The 19447-nt window shown below is 48.8% G+C and overlaps 1 protein-coding gene across 2 annotated transcripts in view; it reads left to right on the forward strand.

The window, feature by feature from the left end:
* Window positions 1–19447, forward strand: part of TGFA (transforming growth factor alpha) — a 102823-nt gene that overhangs the window by 38792 nt on the left and 44584 nt on the right. The window lies entirely within an intron of this gene.

Genomic DNA, 19447 nt, shown 5'->3' on the forward strand with positions numbered 1-19447 from the left:
AAAACAGGCATGCGTCGGTGCCACGGCTCACTAGGCTAATCCTCCGCCTGCGGCGCCAGCACACTGGGTTCTAGTCCCGGTCAGGGCACCGGATTCTGTCCCGGTTGCTCCTCTTCCAGGCCAGCTCTCTGCTGTGGCCTGGGAGTGCAGTGGAGGATGGCCCAAGTACTTGGGCCCTGCACCCCATGGGAGACCAGGAGAAGTACCTGGCTCCTGCCATCAGATCAGTGCGGTGCGCCAGCCACAGTGCGCCAGCCGTGGCGGCCATTGGAGGGTAAACCAACGGCAAAGGAAGGCCTTTCTCTCTGTCTCTCTCTCACTGTCCACTCTGCCTGTCAAAAAAAAAAAAAAAAAAAAAAGGCATGGGTGATGTCATCAAGCCCTGACCCAGGGGACATTGTGATGCTTCTGGATTTTAAAGTTACAATGCCCTGTCTTCATGCCTAGGGGCTTTTTCCTTGCTTTGGATTTTTCCTTGGGATGGATGCTGGGGAGCAGGAGTGATTGAGGATCCTGGGTACAGACTGCCTGCTCTCAGCTCCATGTGGATCATACTGATTTTCACCAGCAATGCAGGAGGCTGCTGGCTTCATTGCTCCCTTGTTAGCGTGGAGTCAGTTCCTCTGACTTCCACTCCCCTCTGTTGCTGCAGCAGCCCCTCTGGCACTGTTTGGGAGAAATGGCTCCAGCACCAATCCGCAGTCACCACTTGTTTAGATACTTGTCATTGGGATTACCTGGGCATCTCCGCAGGATGAGATGTTCTGGTGTTTCCCTTGCCTTTCTTGCATGCTCCTAGGCCCAGTGGGATGGAACTGAAGCATAAAGGCCTTGAGGTTAGGCCAGATGGGTGGGAGGAGGCCTGGGCCTCCATGCCTGGTTCCCTGGCTCTCTTGCACGGGCTTCCCCTCAGCTCCTCCAGGTCCTAGACCTGGTAGGCCAGGAGTCAGGCTCTCTGCTGAGTCACTTTCAGGGCACACACTGCAAGGGCACACACTGATGGCGCCCTTCCATGAGGGGAGAGGCTCTCCTGGTTCTTTGACCCCATCCTTCCAAGCCTCCGTCCATCTATACAGGCAAGAAGAACTGAAGGATGTTGTCCATGAACCTGTTCCCCCAGGGGCCTGGCACAGCCCCTGCCTAGACCTCTAGGAGGGGCCCAGGGGCCTGCTGGGAAGATCTGAGGAGACCTGAAGCATTCATCCTGAAGGGGACTGCCCTGCTACAGTGGTGACCAGCCCCTTGTCCCTCGTTCCTGCTATAACATTGACATTGACACCTTCCTGATGTTCAGTCCCCCTCATTATGAGCTACGGTCAGAAACGGCTGTCGAGAGCCTGCTGTGAGGCACACCATCCTGTGACTGGCTGATGCCCCTCTGTAGAGCGAGCTGTGAGTGAGAGCAGGCAGGGCCACAACGTGTGAAGTCCGGGGAGCCTGCAGCCCCCAGTGTTGGCTGCTGCGGCCCCTGAGCTGCTCTCTGCTGGACAGGTTACTAAGCTAAAGAACGTTCTTAGTGATTAATGAGAAAGGTCTTCCCCATGGGCCTCAGACAGGATTCCAGGGAGGGCTGGGCTAGGGAATGAGTCCAAACGGCGATGACCGAACTATTGTCACACACCCCCCTCCCCAAAAGCTAGGGCTTTGTGACTGATCCAGGCTTGTTTGCTTCACGTTCTTTCCTTTTAGGGAGGCCTTTCTGTCTCCAGGAAGGCTCCCTAGGCCATGGTAGGCCTTACCACTCCTCAGTACCCAGGGCTGAAATCCTTAGTGAGTGCAGCTCAAACTGGGGCCCAGTACCCACCAGCCACACTCACTACCCCAGCGTTGGAGTAAGGGTGTGTTTAACTCTTGGCTAATGTAGGAAGTAAAACTATTTATCCGTAGCATTATAAGAATCGTCCACAGATCCGGGTATTTGAAAGCAAAGCTTATTTCACTCATGAACCCTTCATTAAGTGTATATGATAAGTGCTTTTGAAAACATAACCTTGGCTCCATGACCACACCAACGAAAGCAAAAAAAAAAAAAATCATTTTTAAGATGCAGGGTAGAGGGTGCTGTATTTGATTTTGTGATACTTTGATGTTTCGTGTCGTGTTCTCTACTGATAGGCGTTTCTTTCAGGCATTCAGTTTCTTCTAAATGCATTAGTTTTTCCTCTTGGGCAACATTCACCTCTCAGCCTCCAGCTCCTTTTGCTCTGGGTTTTGGTGAGCTCGTTTGCTAAATCCCAGAACCATCGATTTAGGTGTGAGGAGGAGCAGGTACAGGACAAAGGCTTATGAGGGCTTTTCCATTATGTGAATATGCAGGGGTCTCCACTCTAAGGCTTGGCCAGAAAGGGGAGCAGTCATGAATGAGCTAGGTGGTCATGCATCCCCGAGTGACAGCGCTGGAGCCACAGGGCACAGGCCTGCTCGGGGAAGCCCGACACGTTCATGGAGCCCTGCGGAGAGGGAACCGTCGGCTCCATGTGCCCACCCCAGGTGTGCTCGCTCTCAAAGGAGACGGGGGCTCGTCCTCTGCAGCTTTAAAGAAGTTTCATGTTGTTATCGGACACCTGCAGCTGGCCTTGCTTTCTGAGGTTTGCTTGGCTTCTTTCTCCCATTCCATAGACCCCCACATATGGAGGTGACACCAGAATCACAGGACGCCGGTGTTGCCATCAGTACAGGCTTCCCAGACATCCGCTTTGGGTGGGACAGTGGTGGGATCTGGTGCCGGAGACTGGAGGTCAGTGATCTTGGTAGGGCCCAGTGGGTCTTGGCTTGTTTGAGTCGCAGGGTGAGTTACGTGTCTGGTTGTTGCTTGGATTCGTTTCCTCGTCTGTTGGTGTCCGTCAGGAGCAGCCTGCTAGGCTTTTCACACAAGACTGCTCTCATGGATCGGTACGGATGATGGGGGAGCTGCATCAAGAAGGTTATGAGCTGCCATTGGGTTTTCCAGAAGCACTGCAGTGATCAATTTCCAGGGACCATGGTTGGGAAGTGGGAGGGTGCGGTCGTATATCGGATTCTCTTGGAGTCAGGTGTCATTGTGCATTCAGGTTCTAACCCTCCAGCTGCTGGGACTGTGCAAAAACTCAGGCTGTCTCTTCCTTGCCCTTATGGAGCCCACCCATAAGGAGAGCATCATCATGATGGGCACCTGCTCCGTGCATGAGTTGGGAGTGAAATCCAGAGTCTGGAGTTTGGGCCAGGACATTTTTATCCGAATGCTTGTCCATTTATAAAGCACCGAAGGAAACATTAGCTGGAGGCAGCTGAGGGTGGCAGCACCTAGAGCTTAGAACATCTGTCACACCCTCCCAAGGCGGCACGTATGACCCATCTTCCAAAGGCATTTTAATGCCCCTTAAAAGGGACAGAATGCACCGCGGCTCAGAAGTTGTTGGGTGGCTGCTTGCTTAACCCTCAGAAATGTTGCACTGTTCCCAGGCTGCCCATCTGGTTCTCCTATTTTCGTGAGACTCTAATGACCCACGGGGTGTGGTGAGGCCCTGGCTGGGGCACCTGGGAGCCAGGCCCTGGCTTCCCTCTGCTGTGTGCCTTGGGTGATCTGGGTACTGTGCGTGGCTCTTTAAGCCGCTGAACTTCCGCTCCTTCCTCTCGCCTGTGTCTGCTGAGAAGGGGGGCGTGTTTGAGGGCTTTTTGGCTTAGCATCTGGGAGACCTTTCAGGCTTGGTGCTGAAACGATGTGGAGATAGCATAGGGTTATGCACGGGGACTATCCCCACGATCAGCTTGCGTGGGGAGCTGGTGCTCAGGGCTTTGTGGGGGCTCTGGGCTTCAATATGCTGAGACAGTGAGTTTGGGCTTCAATATGCTGAGACAGTGAGTTTGGGCCGGAGTGCACAGAGGGAGGGAAGTCTTTGAGGTCTTTTCTTGTTTGGCAAACAGGTAGAGCGTGGGTCAGCTGGCAAACAAGGGACCTGGCTCTTGCTCATCTCACCTAACAAAAGATTTTCATAACTGCACACTGCTTCCCTGTTCTTTGTCTGCGTTTTCCCACATGGTGCTGAAGTCAGTCTAAAATTAGAAGGCTCACGTGTTCGGCCCAGGTACGTGATGTGTGTCTGTCACACAAGAGACTTGGTGCGTCTTAGTTTGGGCTGAAACCACATGCACCTGCGTGTCCCTGCGTTCACAGATGCTCCAAGGAGCAAGGGGAGAAAATGCAAGATCTGCCCTTCTCTCCCCAGGATTTATCCTTGTCTACGCCTCATGCCATCTCCTGCTTGTTTCCGAGCAGACCGTGTGGATCAGCTGCCAGATGGGGGACATGGGATCCAGGCTGGCGACCGTGCCTCCCTGGACTCCCTTCCCCATCAGTAAAATGAAGGGCTAGGATTCAGTCGGTGCCTTCTCAGTTTGTGAGCTGCGGCAGCATTGTAGTTGAGCACTACTAGCTTTTTAAAGAAAAAAGAAATTGAATCACTGACAATAGAGAATGTGTGGAGCAGGCCTGTGGCACAGTGGGGTAAGCTGCCGCCTGCGTGGGACACCCGCATCCCGGGTTGGAGGGTCTGCACTGATCTGCCTTCTCTGATCCAGCTTGATGATGGGGGTACTCGAGCTCCTGACACCATGTGGAGGCTCAGATGGAGCTCCTGGCTCCCCGCCTTGGCCTGGCCCAGCCTCGGCCATTGTGGGCATTTAGGGAGTGAACCAGCAGATGAGAGATTCTCTCTCTCTCTCTCTCTCTCTGCCTTTAAATTAATTTAAAAATAAATGAGTGTTTTTTAAAAATAGGGAGTTTCGAAGGGCGTTACTCAGAGAAAGGGCCGTTACTATGCTAGGATTCTCTTATTTTAGGTCTTAGTAGATTCAGATGTTGGCATTCTACATCATTGTACTTGTGTGAATTGCACCCATACTGCATTTTCTATAGTTCAAGATGTGATTTCTTCCTAAGGACTTAGACACTTGCAGAGTCAAGGCCATAAGTCTTCTGGGACTGAACACTTCCCCCGCCACGGTAGCCTTGATGGTTGTCTTGTCTGCCCCTGATCTGACAGCAGTGCTTTTGACGCTCCCATCTTCATCCAATCTTTCCAAAACACTCAACCTAGAGGAACAACAGCGCTTTCCTTATGCACAGACATTTCATTAATTTACGTAATATGTAATTACGTAAATGGAATAATGAGTGCGACCGACATAAACAGGTTTGGGAACCAACACAAACGGCCTCTCGATAAATAGACAGCCTAATTGGAATGAACAGAAATAGGCTGGTAAACTTGAGCAGTCAACTTACTGGGCTTTCGCATGCTGAGGGCGGCAGACTAGGTATTTTAGCAAAAGAAGCAAAGTATGAGATTGGGTAAATCAGGTGCTGCTTTTTTTGAAAGAGGGAGGCAAATGACAAAACTCAGGGATTTTAAAAAAAATCTAGGCCTATAGAAGCCTTGCTGTTCTTCCACTTTTTAGTTTTCAACATTTATTTACCAGTATTTATCAACTCCTGCCTTATGCCGGGCATTGTGCTCAACTCTGGACTACACATGGGAATGGACCATGAGCCCTGATATCAGGGCGTTGAGCCAGCCATATTATGCTGATGATTTTAACGTCTCCAAGCCATGACCTACCATGTGGGTTTCTTGGAAGCAAATGGCACTCCTGCCACATTCCAAATTCCCATTTTTTATCTAAGTTCGCAACTACATGCTGCCTAATCTCTCTACAGGAGCATCTCGTTCCCTGTGGCTCTGGGCTGCTTCTGTCTCCTCTGCACTGTGACTCTCAGCTTGGAAGTTGACACAAAGGATGTCTGTGCCAGGCGCAATAGCAGAACATGACCACACACCCACCTCTGTGACAGGGGCCAGGCCTCGACCACACCTCCACCTCTGTGACAGGGGCCAGGCCAAGACCACGCCTCCACCTCTGTGACAGGGGCCAGGCCCTAGGGAATCCAGGGAGAGCCTGAGCAGCCAGAGCGACTGGGGAATCTCCATGGCTGTGGTTTGTGGCCAGCACTCGGTACCCACCATGAAGATGGTTCTAACCCCAGCTCGTTCCATGTCTGTGCTTCTTGGCTCAGGGCCTCCAGAAAGAATCAGATTGGGTTCTTCCTTGGCCGAGAGGTCACCCCACAGCCCTGGCAGCATTGGAAGGGGAAGGCTGCAAGTGATGAGGGGCCAGCGGGAAGCATCAGCCACAGGCATGGAAGCTTCCCTCGGACCTGGAGGACGCCCAGATCAGCGTCCCTAGTCCAAGCTGAGTCTTTGAATCATTTGTTCAATCAACAAATATTTAATGAGCATTTACTATGTGTTGGGCCCTGATCATAACAAAGGCAGTGACCTCAAGAACTTTTTATTCCTCTAGGAAATAAAGATATAATGTTATATTCCAGTCTGTAAAACTGGCAGAGATTTGAGAACGGTAATACTGAGTACTAGCATGTGTGATGAGATGGGTACACATGCAGGCACTTCAAAAAGTTCATGACAATGGGTGCCATCAAAAAACTGCATAGATTTCAAAAAATTTTTGCACCAAAGTTTGTCTTTAAATTCCATTTTTCTGCAACTTTTTAAGTATCCTTGCATATTGCTAATGAGTGTGGATATTGGCTTAGTATTTATGGTGCACTTAATTCCTTAGGATTGATGACAGGTTAACTGGCCTTCATCTGTGATGCTTGGAATCAGAAGTGTTTCAGATTTCAGAGTTTTTGAGATTTTATAATACGTTCACAGACTTGACCAGCTGAGCATCCCTGATGTGAAAATCTAAAACTTTAAAGAGTAAGATTTTGGATTTGGGGATTAAGGATGCTCAGACATTCAGAAAGCAAGAATGTTTAAAAGTGTGCACCACCTGTGATCCAACAGTTGTGCTTTCAGAGACCCGTTCTATGAAAATAATCAGAGCTGTTACGTTATTGTGCATCACAGTGAAAAGGAACCAGTTTAGAGACAGGCATGTAGCCTAGTAATCAAGACGTTAATTTAGACGCCTGCAATCCCACACTGGCGTACCTGGGTTCAATTCCTGGCTCAGGTTCCCCGTTCCAGCTTCCTGCCAATGGCTCAAGCAGTTGGGTCCCTGTCTGTCATTTAGGTGACCTGGATTGAGGTCGCAGCTCCTGGCTTCAGGCTGGTCCAATCCTGTCTGTTGTGGGTATTTGGGGAGTAAACCAGCAGACAGAAGATTCTCTCTCTCTCTCTCTCTCTCTCTCTCTCTTTCTTTCTCTCTCTTTCTCTCTCTCTCTCTCTCTCTCCCCTCCCTCCCTCCCTCCGAAATAAGTTTTAAAAGTGGATTTTTTTTTTAAAAGAACCAATTTGAAGGTCAGCAAGGGAGAAATAGTTATGGAGCAGGTACACAGACGGGCTCTGATATAACCCTTCAAATCACACTGATGAAGAATGTTTAACAATCGGGGAAATGCACAGTAGATGGACATTAAACTAGGATGTAGAACTGAGTGATAGACCGAACTGTATGCCAGGTGTAAATTTGAGGACGAGCACAGCAGAATGTCAGCACTCGTTATCTCTGGTGGTGATCCCGTCTCCCTTGTACTTTCCTGTTTTTCCATAGCGAAAGCGCAGTCAGTGGCTGCTTGGCTGTCCCACGGGGCTGTCTGCCAGTGCGTGCTGAGTGCTGGCTCTCTGCGTCTTACAGAGATTGTAGCCATCACTCGGGCAGCACTGCTGTTTCTGGGACGTGGTCCTGCCCCCCGACCTTGCCTGAGGGCTGCCCTGTCTCTGCAGCCCTCCCAGGGACCTCGCTGCCTGGGTAGGTTGGCCCCAACAACTGCCAATCTGCCCTAGGGTTCTGGTGACGTTAACTCACACCTTCAGGGTGCCTCTATGGTGTGTAACCCTCGATCCACTTCTCAGAAATTTTAAGAACTTGATACCTCTGGGTTTCAACAGATAAATGGAGCATTTCTGGGCTCCTCTCAGCCTTAGGGCAAGTGTCTTGGGTGTGAAGACTCCAGGTCCAGACCGGGCCGAGGTCCGCTTCCATCTCTGCCACTTACTAGCCTCAAGACTTGAGCGAGTTACTTAAGCTCTCTGTGCCTTGGGGTCCGCATCTGTAGAATAACTGTAGATAACAGTACCTGCGCGTGGGGCCGCCATGAGCCTGGAGTGCTCACCGTTTGTAAAGCACCTGGGGTATCCAGGCACACAGAAGCTGCTTTCACTGCTCTCACTAAGCCTGTTCTTTGTCTGCTCTCGGCCCTGGTGACGCCCAGGCCGGAAGCGACTCCTGTGTCTCGATGGCCTCGGTGTGCGTCGCACTCATCTTGCAGACCGTGTTGATGCAGATTCATGGGGCCCCTAGCTCCCAACCACTCTGCTACAGCTCAGTGGGAGGAAGAGGATGAGCAGCAAATGGCCTGGAGCTCCGAGGTGCTGTCAGCTCAAGGGGCCAGCCCAACGCCTGCCCACCCCAGGGGCTCTTGCTGCTCCCCGGCTGGGCAGCGCTGCGTCCTGGGGGGAATGTGTGTGTTCCAGGACCAGCGTTCTAGCATTCAGACAGGAGCGTGGTAAAGAGAAGTCAAAACCTCAGGCCTTGGGCCATCACCTCCATGCATCCTGTTTCTGCTGGCCTGGCTGTGATGAAATGATGACCATGGCTTTCTGGTAAGGCGTCAGCTGTGTTTGCCGGAAGCCCAAGCCCAGACCCCCAGCCTGTGCCTTTGGAGATGGGCCTGGAGCACTTGGTTACATGTTAATGAAGAGACCGCCAGCCATTCCAATCCAGCCAGGTGTACATATCCCCCCTTAGCAGGCCCCGTAACTGGTTTACAGATTTTCTCTGAGTGTCCCTTCTTAAGTTTTTGTCATGAGCATTGTGGACAGATTGGTTTATCAGAATGGATACTGCAAGATGACTTTACACATCTGGCCTTGGGACTGCTGAGTGGCATTGACTCTGTTTCTCAGCTACCTCACACAGCACCAGGTGGCTAAGAGGAGGTAGAGTGAGGGCTCCATCCTTCTCCCAGGGCGTGCAGCCTGGAGCTCAGGAGGCCAGCTTGCCCTTCCTAGTGGTCACTGAGCCACCTGGGGAGGAATCCCTTTTGTAACTGGACTTGTGGGAGCTTGGAAGGTAATGAACCTGTATCCCTGCCTCACACAGTCAGCCCAAGGAGGCGTTTGAGACCTTGAGAGTGGAGGGCGTGCGATCTTGCTATGAAATCTGCCCCAGATGGCTCTTGCAGTGTCTGGGGTATGACAAGGCCTGGCCTCCATACAGTTCCACTTCGAGCCCGCTTCCTACCTAATGTCCCATTAAGTAAACACACTCAGAGAGGCACAAAGCTCCAGGATCCCAAATGCGCACCCCACCAAATGATAACGAGATTTTAGTTGTCATCTGAGGGAACTTTGCAAGGATTTAACTTTTGGTCAGTACTATCCAGCCTTCTTCAGAATAGAAACCCATGTGTGAGAACCCACAGATGGTGGGTGTGCCTGAATTATTCATTAATATACATAATGGCCAAGCGCTCTTTAAGAACTCAGTAACACTTTAAAATGAATTTCTATTTTATCAAAATAGAATTCACATAATTAATAATATGAGCTCACATTTCTGGAGCACTCACTGTATGCTGGATACTGTTCTATATGTATTTAATTTCTAGAAGTAAGAAAAGGTACCATTATTAGTCCCATTTTACAGTTGACAAAACTGAGGTACAGAGAAGTCAATTTGCTCAAGGTCACATTGAATGTAGTGGAGCTGGGATTTGAATCCAGATAAGTGGCTGAAGAGTTCTAAGCACTTCATCAGTATATACTTTTTTTAAAAAAAGGTTTATTTATTTTTATTTGAAAGGCAGAGTGAGTAAGAGAAAGAGAGAGAGAGAGGAAACATCTTCCACACACTGGTTAATTCCCCAAATGACTTCAACAGCCAGTGCTGGGCCAGGCTGAAGTCAGGAGCCAGGAACTCCATCTAGGTCTTTGCTGTGGGTGGCAGGAATCCAAGCACATTAGCAGGAAGGTGAATCAGAAGTGGAGCAGCCAGGACTTGAACCAACACTCCGATATTGAATGTGAGCATCGCAAGCTGAAGCTTAGCCCGCTGCACCACAATGCCCACCCCACCACGATGCTAAAAAATACACACACAGATACATGCATATCCCATTCAGACCACAGATGCCACATGAGGGGAGGTTGGCCAACTCTGCATTATGTAACTGTATGACACTCTTTCTTCCCCTTCTCCAAGACAGGGAAACTGCATTTTAATCTTCATTTCATGAGAACCTAGACATAGATCTCAAAGCAAAGTGTGTGCATCTGTGTGTGTTGGTAATTACACATGCATGTGCCCATGAGTGTACCTGTGCATCACGTATGTGTATATGTAAGCTTTGATTTTATTGTCTTTCTTGGCACAAAACAACAGAATCTTCCTTTATCCCATATCAATTCTTCCAAGACTGCATCAGTTCCAGAGACTGATAGCTTTGTTCTGAGTTGTCTGGGTCTTATTGTCAAAGTGTCTTTGCACAAGTCTGGCTGTGGATAGGTGTGTCTAAGACTCTTCTCCTGGGCTGTGTTAGGAGACCTAGGAAATACAGGGGATTGAACCTGTAGACTTGGAAGTCAAAAGTCAGTGGGGTTCCAAACCCAGCCCTGTTACCCCCAGCTTTCCTGTGTGTGGAGTTGCCCACGTGTGCCTGCCTTGGGGGCACATCCGCGTGAGACATTTCTAGGGGAGGGCTTGTGCTCTGCTCGACGTCTGCTTCTCAACAGCAGGTGAGACGCTGAGACCTTTGGTTTGCTGCAAAGGTGTCTAAAATAAAACCCATAAGTGTTTGATAACACAGCAGTTAAAAATGGAGCATGGGTCGGCTGACATGGGTTCAGCTCTTAACCGTGCCCCGTGGGGATCCACTTCAAGTAAATTCTTTAGCCACCTCGTGCCTCAGTTTTCCCACCTGTAGAGGGAAGGTGACGACAGAACCTGCCTTGAGGAGTTGTGAGGATTAAATGAGATGATATACGGAAAGCACTTAGGACGGGGCCAGGTGCACACTCAGTCCTATGTATGTATTATATAAATCCTTTCACTTAGATTATAAAGATAGAAAGTGGGAAAGCAATAACAGAGGTGTAAGAGACAGTATCTGAAACGCCCAGTTGTTCATCAGTGGCGGGGACAGATTACAGCATGAAGTCATAAAGAGCTTTGATGGTGTAAGTGAGCAACTTGATACGAGACCGGGGCAGGGGTTTCACTTCGGATGCCTGCGTCCCATACCAGGGTGCTTGCATCCAGTACTGGCTGCTGTGCTTCTGATCCAGCTTCCTGCCAGTGCACACACTGGAAAGCAGCAGGTGCTGGAGCCCTAAGCCATGTGGGGGACTGGGCTTCTGACATCAGCCTGGCCCAGCCCTGGCATGTAGAGAGCAAATCAGTGGATAAAAATCTCTCTCTTTCAAATAAAATGAAAATAAATTAAAAAATATGGGTTGCTGGCATTGTGGTGCTGCAGGTTAAACCACTGCTCACAACACCAGCGTCTGTATTAGAGCACCAGTGCTAGTCCTGGCTGCTCCATTTCCAACCCAATTTCCTGCTAAGGTACCTAGGAAGGGAGCAGTGATGGCCCAAGTGCTTGGGTCCCCAGGGCACCAGTGGAGTTCCAGGCTCCTGGCTTCAGCCTGGCCCAGCCCCAGCTATGGCAGGCATTTGGGGACTGAACTAGCAGAGGAAGATTCTCTCTCTCTCACTCTCTCACTCTCTCACTCTCTCACTCTCTCACTCTCTCACTCTCTCACTCACTCTCTCACTCTCTCACTCTCTCACTCCCTCACTCCCTCACTCCCTCACTCCCTCACTCCCTCACTCCCTCACTCCCTCACTCCCTCACTCCCTCACTCCCTCACTCCCTCACTCCCTCAATTCCCCCTCCCCTCCTTCCCTCACTCCCCCCTCCCCTCCTTCCCTCTCTCCTTCTCCATCTTTTCCTCCCTCCCTCTCTCTCTTCCTCCCAACTTCCTTCCCTCCCTGCTACTCTGCCTTTCAAATAAATAAATCTTTACATACATACATAAAAATTTTGGGGAAAAAAAAACAGATGAAGGGAAGCCCCCCTTTGCCTGCTGGGAAGTGGCATATGAGACCAGCTATTCTAGTAGATGCCAAAAAAATGGAGCTTTATTTTTGGAATTGTGGCACCCAGCGCAGAGGAAGCACCGTCTGCCCCCTTCGGTGGCAGTGACGGGAGATGTGAGAAGTGGCTGCCATCCTGAGCAGCGACACCCGAGGGAACCTGGAGACGTGGGAGAGGAGCACGGGGATGCCCTGGGGAGGGCCACAGCCGGCGAAGCGGAGGCCCAGCAGGGTGGGAGAGAACGACAGAGGGAGTTCCTGGCTTCCTGCAGGTCCCACGCACACAGGTGGCCGCAGCAGGACCGCCGGCTGAGGAAGTCCCACTCCCGCTGCAGTAGTCTAACGTACAAGTGGGTCGCTCCCACTTTACACCCAGGGTTCAGGGAGAGGCTGCGGATCATGTGGGCCCTATTAATAGGCACTGATGTGGGAAAAGCTCACTGCTAATTTCCTTTTTGATGCCAATGCTGTGAAATCGGAGCAGGAGTACAGGTTAGAGCCACATAAAGACGGGAGAATAATTAGATCACTAAGTGGAGCGTGTACCCTATTGAGGAGCTGGAGCTGTTGGGATTAAATTCTCAACCATCTGGGGACAAGGAGGAAAATCATGTATTTTTTGGGAAAAAAAAAAGAACCTTGGAGAAACAGGATATTATTAATCCAAAGGGTCCCTCGCCCTAATTTCAATTGACTTCCTTTTTAAAAAGTATTTTGATGCCTGGATGGGAGGGTGTACTGTGGAGGGCTGTACTGGACATCCAGGTGGACGGGGGCGGTCCTTGCCCCCGGGGTCTGTTCCATGGTGGAGGTGAGGAGTAGCTGGCAGAGTGGTGTGCAAGTCGACGTTAGGAAGCACCAGCCGCAGGCTGGCCTCCGCCAGAGGGGATGGAACAACCTTCCCCAGAGAATTGATTTTTTTTTTTTTGCAAGCAAACAGCACTAAACTTAAAATTATTTTTAAAAACATTTAAAAAAATTTGTTTTAAATATTTTAAGTTGACAAATAAAAATTATGTATCTGTTATACAGCATGATGTTTTCACATGTTTATATTTGTGGATGACTAAATCAAACTAGCTAACGTACGCATTGCCTCACATGCTTAAAGACCCTCATCTCATATACAGAGGTCAAGTCAAGGTAGTGAAAGACTCCAGTGTCAGGCCAGCAACTGTAAAACCACGAGAAAACAAAGGGGAAAGTTCCACAACCTTGACCCGGGTGATGGTGTTTTTTGCATATGAGCCCAAAAGCACTGGCACCAGAGGCAAACATAGGCAAGTGGGATGAGATATAACGGAAAGGTCCTTGCACAGCCAAGGAAGCGATCGCCAGAATGAGGAAACAAACTGTGGAGTGGGGGAAAACGTTTGCAAACCTACATCTGTAAAGGGTCCCCATGGGAGCCTCCAGAGGTCCCCACGTAAGGAGTCAACCCAACAGCGTGGAGGGCCACAGTGGACGCCCTTTGTCTTTGGGTTTAGTGGAGGCAGCATCAACTGGCTGGGGCGGGGGGGGGGGGGCAGTCACTGAGCTGAGCAGGCCCTCTCCCTGCTGGTCAGGTTTCAAGGTCAAATGATCAACCTTGGTGAAGAGTGGGTCCTACAGGACTACCCAAGGCTTTGCTTTTGTAAAACAGCACTGACTGGTGGTCTTGCTCTTAATACTGAACACTGATTTGTTATTTTAAACTTGGCTGAAGTGATACAGCTTTGTGAGTGCATATAACCAGGATGGTATTTAGGCAGGGAAGGTTTTGGCAGCATTGACCTTTTGAAATAGTATATTTTATGGGTGTTCAAAAACTGACGTAATTGGAAATCTGGCCTGGGGAAGATGCTTAATTAATGTTTTTTAAATGAAGAGTTCCTGATGCCCAGGCCGTTTGCATACACACCCTCCTTGAAAATAGTTGGTCTCTAACAGCCTCTGGCAGCTCTGTCCGGAACTGGGTGTCCCCTGTGGCAGCCACACATGGCTGGGGAGCCCAACATGTGGCTAGTGCAAACTGAGATGTCAGAAATATGCCATATAGACTGAATTATGAAGACTTAGCATGTTTCAAAAATGAATTCTAAATAGTGTTTCGGTTGTTTCCTAATATGACACATTTTGACAAAACTGGGTTAAATAAAATATATTCACATTAATTTTTTTCCCTAATGGTGGCTAGTAGAAAATGTCAAGTTAACTCGTGTGACTCGGATTTATTTCACAGTTCTAGAATCTTGTATTTGTTCCTACTCCCGTCCCTTCCTTCCTTCTGGGAACGCTAGCCCCTGAGAGCGCACTGCTTGGTCTCATCCCAGTCTTGAGCTCCAGCCCAAGTATCCAGCGCTTCCTTCTGCCCCTTGTAGAGCTGCTGACTTTCAGACGCAGGTCACACAACTGCTGCCTCAGGAGGCTTCTCCGACCCATGTGGGCAAAAGCATTTTGTCCTTTGGTCCATTCCTTTGTTTTAGAATTTTTTTTTTCCTGCTGTCTCCTTCATGGTGTGCTCCTTGAAGATGGGGAACGGGAGACTCTCTGCCTCTTTAGCACAAAGTAACAGATACACAGTCAGCCTGGATCATAAGTGAATACTAGGAGACTCTACTGTGCAGCCAGAGTAGGAAACCATAGGCATGGAGCTGGGATGGGGAGAGCAAAGGCCCTGGAGTCCTGACTCTAATGCACACTGAGGCTGGGTTCGCCTGCCTGTCTGTAGCAGAGAAGATCCAGTGGCCAGGAAAGGCTTTGCCGCCTGCGGTATTGAAGATACCAGGCCTTCTGCACCGGCAGGCATGCTCTTCTTACACACTGGATCTGTGCACGTGCACCTCCCTCCCTCCCTCCCCACACAAAGCCGGGGCAGGACGGCAGCATCTTCCCTGCCTCTGCACCTGCCTCCTTTCATAGCCACTGCGTGACTGAAGCAATGTTATGTGGACTTGATGTCCTCGGCCTTGGAAGTAGGTTCTATCTTGCTGTTTTCTGCAAAAAAGCCTTGTGTTCTTATGGGAGAGTATTTTGGAGGGAGCTGTAGAGATCTGCTTGAGTGTGAGAATTATGGGTGATGCTTATTTGGGAAGCAATGCCTCCCTTAAAGTCTAGCTTTCATAAAATGATACAAATAATCATAGCAACAACTGGAGAGCAGTGCCGCGCTCCAGACAACAGTGGTGATGCTCTGGTAGCCACGCCTCTTTCCATCCACTGGCAGAGACTTCAGGGGCCACAGGTGTGGGGCAGTGGCAGCTGTGCAGCAGCCTCACTGCTCAGTGCTCAGCAAGCTGCAGTTAGAAAGGAAATAGATCATTGTATTTATAAGTCACATAGGTACATGCCAAGGAACCACCTCAACTCCCAGAATGCCTATTAGAAACACTAAGGGTGGCCGGCGCCGCGGCTCACTAGGCTAATCCTCCACCTGCGGCGCCGGCACCCGGGTTCTAGTCCCAGTCGGGGCGCCGGATTCTGCCCCGGTTGCTCCTCTTCCAGTCCAGTCCAGCTCTCTGCTGTGGCCAGGGAGTGCAGTGGAGGATGGCCCAGGTCCCTGGGCCCTGCACCCGCATGGGAGACCAGGAGAAGTACCTGGCTCCTGCCTTCGGATCAGAAGCGGTGCACCAGCCACAGCGCGCTGGCCGCAGCGGCCATTGGAGGGTGAACCAATGGCAAAGGAAGACCTTTCTCTCTGTCTCTCTCTCTTACTGTCCACTCTGCCTTTCAAAAAAATAAAGTAAAATAAAAAATAAATAAAAATAAAGACATAAGAAAATGTTGATTAAAAACGTGGAGGCATTAGTGCCATCACATATTAATAAATATAATGAAGCTGAAATAATGCAAACATTGTAACACTGGCTTCAGAAAAGGAACATGTATGTAGAAGCATGGGAAATCCCCAAAGAGACTCATTTATACCATGCAAGCTGACATGTGATAGAAGTAGCCTTTCATACTAGTCCAAGTGATCAATTTCAGTTCACAATTGATCATAATGATAGGTCTAAGAGTCAAAGAGATCACATAAACAAGACTAGTGTCTGCTAATGCTATCTGATAGAATTAAGAAGGAGAGAATTATCCAACATGGGAAGCGGGATACACAGCAGACTCATAGAATGGCAGATGCCCTAAGCAGCACTCTGGCCTCAGAATTAGCCCTTAAGGCATTTGGATCTGGCTGAAGAGCCCATGCGAGTATTTTAGGCATGGAAAGCCAAGATACTCTGGGCGGGGGTGGGGGGGGGGGAAGAAGACCTAAATGAAAGATCTCTGCGAGTGAGATCCCAGTGGAAAGAAGGGGGCCATCAAAGAAGGAGGTACCTTTCTCTGAAGGGAGGAGAGAACTTCCACTTTGACTATGACCTCGTTTAAATAAGATCGGAGTCAGTGAACTCAAAATGCTTCCATAGCCTTGGCAACTCATGACAAGAGCCTAGGGTGATTACTGACGCAATAAACAAGAGTGTCAATTTGTTAAGTCAACAAGAGTCACTGTGCACTTACTTCCCATGTAGGATCTCTGTCAATGTGTTGTACAATGTGAAGTAATGCTATAACTAGTACTGAAACAGTATTTTACACTTTGTGTTTCTGTGTGGGTGCAAACTGTTGAAATCTTTACTTAGTATATACTAAGTTGATCTTCTGTGTATAAAGATAATTGAAAATGAATCGTGATGAAGAATGGAATGGGAGAGGGAGCATTAGATGGGAGAGTTGTGGGTGGGAGGGAAGTTATGGGGGGGGGAAACCATTGTAATCCATAAGTTGTACTTTGGAAATTGATATTTATTAAATAAAAGTTAAAAAAAAATAAAAAGAAGTAGCCTTTCACATCGTTAGAAAGAGAGTGGATCTGTCACAAATGGTTCTGAGGTGGTAGCTAAACATTTAAAAAGAAACTTAGGTCTAAAAACTCGGTGATTTTCTAAATTAAGTTCTAGCTCACTAAAATATTTAAAAAGTGAAAGCATAAAGTTTCTCTAAGAACGTTACATACTCATATAACTTAAAAAGCAGGACAAATCAGAACTCAAAGACAGAAACCGTACGGGAAAAGAGATCTGTAAAAGTGATAAATTTCTGAACATTGCCAAAATAACACTATGGAAACCACTATAGAAAGAAAAACCATGGGCAGTATTTGTCAATATTTAAATCTAAAAAGGATTCATATGCTTAATATACAAAGTACTCCTATGAAGGATTAGCAAACATTTTAACACACCAATAAGAGAATGAGCAAATTACTGAAATAAGTAAGACACAATAATAAAATTACATGTGGTCAATAAACATAGGAAGTGTAGCCTTGCTAGTATCAAAGAAATGCAAATCAATGCCAGATAACATTTAATTGACCAAATTAGCAAAGATAAAAGCTATCCGTGTACACCGCAGATGAGACTGGAGATTTGTATTGTTGCCTGTTTGAATTGTTACAACTTTTATGAGAGCCATTTGGCAATACTCCCGCATTCAACGCTGTTAAAAGACTTGTATGCCCTGCTCACTCGCTGACCCAGAAATTCCACTTCTAAGCATTTATCCTAAGGAAACAAGCATGGGTGGACTTGTGTCCAGATTTGACTGATAATGTTCATTGCAGCAAGATATTTATCAGGAAACTCGAAACACTGGGATGATAAGAGACGCTGGGGAGGGTTTAGAGTTGCTTTGGAATGGACAGCACAGGACCTGGCGGCATGTTATGGAGCATTTGGTCTCAACTCACGGACTGAGGGTTAAACAAGGTGCTTCTATAAATGGTGGTGATGCACTTGGTGGTTTCTTATTTGAGGGTGGGGTTTGCTTATTTTTTCCCATTCTGATGGAAGTTTTTAGGTTTGGATGGTTCAGGTCACTTTGAACTGGGGGCCAGGTTTCCCGTGTACAATTTTGCCGTTGCACACCTGCTTAGGTTTGTGCAGTTCAAGCAGACCTATTGGTCTGTGGATTACAGTTGTGTAAACAAAAGCTTAGGTTTCCTCTTCCTGCTGCTCCAGTCAGTATTTCCATTTTAGAATCTTCTGCAGATAACACACTGGGGGCTGGGCCGCAGGAGGAAGACCTCTGTGTCCGGTGTGATCCCCCAAAGATGTCCACCTCTGAATCCCCAGAAATAGTGCGGATGTCTCCTCCGTGGCCTTTGGGATGCTGCAGATAGGATTAAACTGAAGATCTCCAGATGGGGAGATGCTCCTGGATTCTGTGGGCGGGCCCTGCACAGGGAGGTGGGAGGGTCAACATCAGTGATGAGGGAAGCAGAGGCCAGGGTGATTCAGGCAGACTCTAGGAGCTAGGCGGGGCAAAGCAGCAGACTCTTCCCGAGAGGCTCCGGAAAGAACCGCGTTTGATGGTGGCGACAGCTTGATGTTAGCCACCGTCAGACTCACTTCAGACTTCTGACTTGCACAGTTCATAAATGGGTGTGGTTTTGCGGCCTTAAGTTTGCAATCATTTGTGTGGCAGCGATAGAAAACAAATCTATTTGGGCAAGGAGGAAAAGCCGAATTTGAACTTGAGCTGTAGCTGGACGTTAGCTGATCCTGGGTGAGGAGTTCCAGACTTGGACCCGAAGCCACAGCCTTAGGAAGTCACCCCCCACATCTCATCATCTTCATCCCCAGGGTTCCTTTCTGGCTCTACAGTCCTGTTCCTCCTTCAGCATTTGTTTACCGTTGTTAGATACCTAAGTATGGGTGAGGCCATGAGCAGGTTTACTTTATTTGTTTTGGAAGCTGGCTGCACTACTGTTTGCATTTTCCTTTCTGGGGTGTGTGGAAGATCCTGGAACACTTGAGTGTGTGAGGTAGAGGCAAATGAAGGTGTGTGCAGAAGTGAGAAGCCATCAGAACCACAACAAATGGATGCCACAGTGCACCTGACACGGGGTGTGCAGGCCTCCCAGTCTCCCCTGGTGGTCCTAGATCATTCTGGAAGGATTTCCTAGAATATCCCTCCTACTCACACACCTACTCCAGATTGCCACAAAGTTTTGCACCTGCAGAAGGAGCAAGACTATGCATGAGTTGTCCAGAATGGAGGGAGGGGCCTTCCTGAGCCTTTTGTCCTCGCAGGCTGTCTACCAGAAAGCCACCGGAAGTGTGGCAGAGGGAGACGGCAGTGTTGCTGGTTGGAGCTGCCGCTTGCTGCTACCAAGTGTGAGGCATGTTTAATAGCTTAGTCCATGGGCATAAGGAGGTTTTGTCATGTGTGTCAGGGGCCATTTGGATATTTATAACATCATTCATGGGCCACACAGAATTATCATCTTAAAAAATCAGCCTGCTATCGATTTATTGAACTTTGAGTCGTGCCTGTGCTTACTTTGGTAGGACCAGACCAAATGATT

This window comes from Oryctolagus cuniculus, chromosome 2 (assembly GCF_964237555.1).
Source record: "Oryctolagus cuniculus chromosome 2, mOryCun1.1, whole genome shotgun sequence".
In the NCBI taxonomy this organism is placed as follows: Eukaryota; Metazoa; Chordata; class Mammalia; order Lagomorpha; family Leporidae; genus Oryctolagus; species Oryctolagus cuniculus.